This window comes from Cryptomeria japonica, chromosome 8 (genome assembly GCF_030272615.1).
Source record: "Cryptomeria japonica chromosome 8, Sugi_1.0, whole genome shotgun sequence".
NCBI lineage: Eukaryota > Viridiplantae > Streptophyta > Pinopsida > Cupressales > Cupressaceae > Cryptomeria > Cryptomeria japonica.
Genome location: NC_081412.1, coordinates 90,731,584 through 90,739,547, shown reverse-complemented (window position 1 = coordinate 90,739,547; position 7,964 = coordinate 90,731,584).

Genomic DNA, 7,964 nt, shown 5'->3' with positions numbered 1-7,964 from the left:
AGAATAGAATTCACCATACCAAGGGAGATTGGGACCAACAATTTTAGATAACACTTCAAACTCTGAGATATCATAAGCAGGGATCCATAGCTATTCCACTGAGAACTCGTAGCATTTAGAATTTTGTGGTAGATCTAGGAGAGAAACTATCTGTATAGCCATTGCATCTATAGTTCTGTGTCTATTCCCATGGAATTTTCTCAAAAGTGATAGTTGTGAATATTGGTTTGAAACTGTAGACACCTAAATTGTCCAGTCTACCTCTTTTTGTTACGTCTCTCATTCCTTTTTCTAGATATATCGTATGTGATGTGCCTCTGATGGATTTTACTTTTCTTAGCTCTCTGGCCGTGTTCTTCTTTATTCTGTCTGCCATTCATCGGTTTTGTTATGTTTCTTCAAACTTGGTTAAGTTTCTTCCTAGTCCTTTCAAGGATTATTGGTCTTCTGAATTTAGTTTTGAACCTTTTATGTTCTCCTCTACGAGTTTTTTTCAAATTTCTTGTCCTTCGGTTTCATTTCCAAAATTGTTGTTACCTTCTAATGGTTGCACAGATCATTGCTTTGTTAATTCTTCTCCTCATTCTTCTTTTGTGAGTCTGGCAGATGATACCAAAATTGTTCATAGTTTGATTTTTGATAGTGATTCCTTTTTCCCCATTCCAAGGTCTCCTTCTTCTCTTTCTATTTATGAAGAGAAGATTTAGCTTATTGATTTAGATATTTTATTTTCAGTTTCTTCTGATCTATTTGATGAGATTGTTGCAAAAGAATTTCCTGAATTTTCTTTTTCTTTTGCATTTGCCTCTTTGGGGCCTGTCCATGATGGTTGTCATGTTTCCTCTTCTCAGCCAAATTTAGTTGAAGGTGTGGATGTGGATCTTATTGATAGTCCTTCTTCAACTGTTTCTAATTTATATGGATTTGATTTCTCTCAGAAGTTAGCCTTGGAGAAATCTCCTTCTGTTTCCCCCCTATTGTTAAAACTCCTAAGAAGAGGGGTCGGAAACCAAAATTAGCTAAAATCAAGGAGGAGATTGCAGCAGGTATTCAATCCACTATTGTAGAGAAATTTTCTTCCCAAGTCAAAACAAGGAGGGCATGTTGCTCTCCTTGTGATAAATGATGATTTTATCTTGGAATGTTAGGGGCTTAAATGCCCCTGACAAAAGGGGAAGGATCAAGAAATTTCTTGATTCTTCAAAAGTGGATATCATCTTATTGCAAGAGTCTAAACTTTCTCAAGATTCTTTTGATAACATAATTTCCAAATGGTCCCTTTGGAAATCTATTCATGTTCCTTGTTTGGGTGCTTCTAGTGGTCTTATAACTTTATGGAATCCTAAATCAGTCAAAGTTGAGATGTTATCTATTGCTTCTCATTGGTAGTTGTTAAAGGTTGACTGGTTTGAACTCTCTTTTGTTTTGTTTAATATTTATGGTCCGACTTCTCCTTCAAATAAAATTGACTTATGGGATTCCTTATCTGAATTGTTTTTACGATATGATCATTTTTTTATTGTGCTTGGGGGTGATTTTAATTCTCTCCTTTCCCTGTATGAAAAAAGAGGGGGTAACCCTATAGCTCAGAAGGTTATTGATGACTTTTCTTCCTTTGTACAAGACAATGTGTTATTCGATATTTTCCTTTCTAATGGTTCTTTCACTTGGAATAATAGGAGATCTAAATGCCATATTGCCTCTCGCCTTGACAGATTTCTTATTTCCCTAAACCTACATTTGAGCAACTTTTCCTTTTCTTCTGAGATTCTTACCTCCTCAGATTCTGACCATTTCCCAATTTTTCTCAATTTTAATAAATTGGATCATGTTTCCTCTGTTAGACCTTCTTTTAAGTTGGATAAAATGTGGTTCACTCATCCTCATTTTCTTTCTTTATTAAAGCAGTGGTGGATAAGTGCTATGTTTTGCAAAGGTACTAAGATGTTTTAATTTTATTCCAAACTGAAATTTGTGAAATCTCAAATTATGGCTTGGAATGAATTGGTCTTTAAGAGTATTTTTCATGAAAAAGACACAATTGCCAAAGATTTGAAGGTTGTTAATGAGGAGATTATTAGACATGGCACTAATTCCTCCACTAATGATGCTCAAAAGAAATTGCAAGCTTACTGGGAGATACTTTGCTCCCGGGTTGAAATCTATTGGCAGCAAAAGTCTCGTGAGGTTTGGCTTAAAGAAGGTGACAGGAATACTACCTTCTTTCAAGCTGCAACCAAGCTTAAACAAGTTGCTTCTACAATTTTTAGTATTAAGGATTCTAAGTCTGGTTATGTCCTTAATTCAGATCAGCAGATTAGAGAGGAGGGGGTGTCTTTTTTTAAGGAATTGTTATCTCCTTTTTCTTCTTCCTCTATGGATCATCATGTGGATTTTCTTTTAGATTCTATCCGCTCCCTTATTTCTCATGAGGATAATGACTTTCTTATGAGGCCTTTTTCTTTAGATGAGCTTCACTCTGTTGTTTTTTCCATGGCCCCTGACAAAGCTCGGGGTCCTGATGGGTTTACTATCTTGTTCTTTCAGAAATGTTGGGATTTTATTGGTTTTGACTTATTAATGACTTTGGAAGAGTCTAGGAGGGGTGGGTATATCCTTCAAAATTTTAACATCACTTATATTGTGCTTATCCCGAAATCTAAGAATCCCCAAACTTTTGTTGAATTTAGACCCATTTCTTTGTGCAACTCTATTTACAAAATCTTCACCAAGGCTATTTATTTAAGACTTAAAATTCTCCTTCCTCATATCATCTCTCCTCAACAAGGAGGTTTTGTTCCAATTCGGGAAACTCATTAGGGAGCAATTGTTGCTCATGAAACTTTACATTCCATAAATTTGTCCAATATCCTAGCTTTTGTGGTCAAACTTGATATGATGAAGGCTTATGATAAAGTTTGTTGGGCTTTTTTGCTCAAAGTTTTGAGAAAAATTAGTTTCTCTGAAAGTTGGTGTAAATGGATCAAGAGTTGTATTTCTACTACTTCATTTTTTGTCATCATTAATGGAGCTCCCTCTGGATACTTTTCTTCAACCCAGGGTGTTAGACAAGGAGATTCTTTATCTCCTTTCTTATTTATCATTATGGCAGAAACTTTTAGTCAATTGGTTATTAAGAAAATGGATTTGGGCTTTTGGCAAGGGGTGTTAATTCCTAATTCTGATATTTTAGTCACTCATAACCTTTTTGCTGATGATACACTTTTATTTGGGTCTTCCTCTATTCAAGAGGCTACTCATATTAAATTTATTTTGGATACTTATACTACTGGATCTAGCCAATAGATTAGCCCCCATAAATCCAAGATCTTCATTTTTAATACTCCTCATTTGGTGGCTAATAGACTTATGAATATCTTAGGTTTCCCAGTAGACTCTCTTCCTTCTACCTATTTGGGGATTCCTTTCTTTATGGGATCTACTAAGTCTTTTTTTTGGAATTCGGTTATTGAGAGACTTAAATCTCGTATTTCTGCTTGGAAGGCTAGGTGGTTGTCTCTATCAGGTAGGATACTTCTAATTAAAACGGTCCTATCTACCATTCCTAATTACTATATCTCAGTTCTTCAAGCTTCTAGATCAGTTATCTCCCAAATTGAAAATATTATTCGATCTTTTCTTTGGAAAAATAACATGACAAAAGATAAAAAAGATTCCATCGATTTCTTTGACCAAGATGTCTCTTTCCAAGCAAGTTGGTGGTGCTAGGATTCAAGACTTATCTAAAAGAAATAGGGATTTTGGGGGAAAACTAGTTTGGTCTATGTATACTAAGCCCCAATATTTGTGGTGCCAAATTATGCAGGCTAAGTATTTGGATTCCTAGAATCTTGCTAGGATCTTCACAATTTCTAATCCTCCATAGGGGTCTGCTATTTGGAACTTTATGATCTCGTGTAGGGAAGTGGTCTCTAATTTTCTCTCCTAGTAGGTCCATTCACGGGAGGATATTATTTTTTGGAAAGACTCCTGGAATGGCTTTCCCCCTCTTTTGCAGCAAGATTCTCTTGCTTATGTTGCAGTTGTTCTTTCTCAATCATGGGGAGTTATATTGGTTGATTATGTAGATAGTGTTGATCTGTTTTCTCACAAGGTCTCATGGAAGGATCCCTCTACTCTTCCATTGTCCTTGTAGGAAATTCAAAATTATAAATCTATTTTGCAAGATCGAGTGGCTTTCCTTTCTAACATCAAAGATCAACTTATTTGGTGCCCTTCTAAATCAGGAAACTACTCTATTAAAGAAGGATATTTTGTTGTACAACAAATGGCCAATCAAAATGCTCCTCATCATGCCTTTTTGTTCTATTGGAATTCTTCACTATTACCTAAAGCTGGTATTTTTTCCTGGTTCGCACTACAAAAATTTTTTTGACTAGTGATCGTTTAGTCAAATTTAATATTGCAGCCTCTTTTTCTTGTGTCTTATGTGGTAAAGCTCTTAAAGATGTCAATCATCTTTTTCTTCATTGTGATTTTGTGAGTAGTTGTTGGCATTTTGTCCTCCAAAAGTTATCTCTTTCATTCCCTTTGCCTTTATCTTTATGGGACATATTTCAGTCTTGGCCAGTTTTGTATTCATCTTCTCTATTTGCTTGTTTGTGGTTTATAATTCCCTCTTCAATCATATGGGCCATTTGGTGGGAAAGAAACAAGCGCATTTTTAGATGTGACTCATTAGATTTATCTGTTGTTCTTGGGATTTTGGAAAGAAGTATTATTGAGCAAGTTAATGCTCATGTTCAGAAATATTTTAATATGAATTCAAAGTTCTCTTCCTGGGACAATTTTATGATTTATTCCTGGAAAAGTATCATTATTCCTGTATCACCTGCCTTTCCAAGGATTCGGAAAATGCCAGTTGATAGAAATTCCATAAAATGGCATCCTCCTAATGCCCCTTTTTGTAAATTGAGTTTTGATGGATCCTCCCGTGGAAATCCTGGTGATTCAAGAATAGGGATAGTTTTTCGTGATCATTTGGGTTCTTTATTAGCATTAAAAGCTATGCCAATTTCTTCTGGCACAAATAATATGGCCGAGGCTTGTGCTCTTTTAGAAGGTCTTGTTATGGCTAAGGATTTGAATTTCAAATACCTTCCTATTGAAGGTGATTCAGCTATTGTCATTAATGCTTGCAAGGCAAGAAAAGCTAATAATTGGCATTTCCGGTATATTCTTGAACAAATATATACTCTTCTTGATTCGTTTGAGCACCTCATCATCTCACATGTTTATCATGAAGATAATGCATTGGCTGATTGCCTCGCTAATATGGGTTGTGACAAAACTATTATTGATTCCTCTTGATTGGGGTGTGATTTGATGAGCTTCCCAAACCTATTAAGTATGGCCTATAGAGAGTCGAGTATTTAATCGTTCTTATTATATGATTGCTCATTTATACAAGTTGATATTCTCTTCTCTTGGTGAGGTATTCCTTTTTCATAATTCCATTTGGTTTTGATTTGAGGTACTTTGCTTTACTCAATCATCACTTAGCATTCATTAATGATGAGTTGGTTGTTACTGATGTTGTTCGTGTGTTTGGTACTCTCTTCTGGTGCGAAATTAGGAGATATTTATTTTCACATTGGGAAACCGTCCTTCATATGCCATTTAAAGTTTGGTGTGGCATTGTTTTTATGATTATCTTTGTATGCCACTTCTTTTGGTTTGTCAGATTTTTTATGATACATCTCCTCTTTCTTTTCATTTATGGCATAAAAATTTTGGGCTTCATTTCTCTCTATCATTTCCGCATTCACCTCTTCTCCTTTGGCATTTGTCTATAATGACAGACCACAGATCTCATGTCGTTGGTGTCAGTCATGTTTTGGACCCTTGTGTTTCTTGTAAATTCTCTACGTATATATATATATATATATATATATTTTGGTTGCAGGTCTTTTTTGGTGCAGGGGCATGCCAATTTTGGTTGCAGGAGTTCTTTGTTGTAGAGCCTTCAAGATATCCCATGCAGATGGATCTGTCCTTAGATGTTGGTTTAGTCCTCTTGCTTTTTGGAGCTCTATTCTTCATTCACTGGACAACCTATGTTATTTATTTTTCATGTCCTTATTTTGTAAATAAGCTTGCATGCTCCTATTCTGTAAAATGAGCTTGCATGCTCCTATTTGTAAATGAGCGTGCATGCTCCTTTGCTGATCTCTATTTTGAAACTAGCTCTGGCTAGAGGATCGTTCACTACTTCTCTTCTATAGTCATGTTGATGAGCAATGACCGGAGTTTTTCTTGCTGGTTGTTTTCTCTGGGAGCTCAATTTGAACCAGTTTTTAAATATATTGCAAAAATTATATATTATTAATAAAATATATATCAAGTGGCATTGCCACCTTGAAAAATATAGATATATATATATATATATTTATTTATTTAATTGATCCCACTTCCTCTATTAATTAATTAAATCTTTTTTTATTTAATTAATTCATTAGCCTTTTCTACCCATGACACATGTCATTCATCTCTTAATTCCTACACTACCTACCCTCTCATTATTTTCTTATTTCCTCTACCTACCCTCTAATCCTAGCTGACCATTTATCTTTTACACCTCTCAATCTTATCCCTCCATTTCTTACAGTGTCTTCTATATAAGGAGATGCTTCATTAATTATCAATCCTCCTATGCATTCTAAGCGCTTCTGGATTAGCATTCAAACTTTCATATGCGATTAAGCCTACTTGCAACCATATTTCTATTCTTTGTTGAGCTCTTATGCACACATAAAATCTGAGAGCAAATATATCAAGCAAGATCAATGGAGATAGGAAGAATGGAGATTCAAACCCTATTGGACATGTGATGGTATAATATTTGTGATTTTGTTGATCTACATTGTCTTAGGTAATCTTCATATGTTATGGTGGATCTTTGTTGTTGTTAGGCTAGGGTTTTGTGGTTGAATTCATTTAGTCTTTCAATATTTTTGTTTCTATTTTTACCATAAATAGAAACTATCGACCATACATTTATAAGGCATGAGCTTTTCATCTTTGGTTTGGTAGTCATCATTAATTTTTCCAATTACCAGTTGAAAGTCACCATAGACTTGTAGGTCCTTCAGGCTCCACTATATAGCCATTTTGAGTCTTGTGATCGAGGCTTCATACTCTGCTATGTAGTTTGTGCATGGAAATGTTAGTGTATGACTTTGGAATGTTGTCACCTTGAGGAGTGATGAAGAGAATGCCTGATCGTAAACCATGCCAAGTGTATGATCCATCAAAGTAGAGCTTCCATTGTTGTGTAGGTGTTACTGTGAATATTGCTTCATCAGGAAAGGTTGATATGAGTGGGCGACTACCTTCCATGGGAGCTTCTGCTAGTTGATCTGCTATCACTGCCCTTTAATTGCCTTGCGGTCCACATATTCAATATCAAATTCGCTCAAGATCATGACCCACTTTGTCAATCGACTAGTTAGAGCTACTTAACAAATATTTCAAAGGATCAATCATTGCAATGAACTTGGTGTTATGTTTCATCATATAATTTCTTAGCTTGAGTGAGGCTAAGACCACCGCAAGGCATGCATTATCAATAGGGGTATAGTTGAGTTCATACTCTACCAATGTTATAGAGATATAGTAGACGACACATTCCTTTCCTTCTGAATTATGTTGTGGTAGTAGTAACCCTAAGGCAATAGCAGTAGCTGATATGTATAACAATAAGGGCCTATCTAGAGCTAGTGGTATTAACAAAGGTGGTGTCATTAGGTAGTCTTTCAACAACTAAAATGCTTGTTGGCGTTTTTCATGCCATTTGAATTGAATGTTTTTTGTGTAGTAGATGTGTTAATGGATGACATTTATCGGCCAACTAAGCGATGAACCAATGAATGGATTGTAACCTCCCTTGCAATGTTCTTAGCTGACTGATGTTCTTCAGAGGTTGAATTTCAAGGATTGCCTTC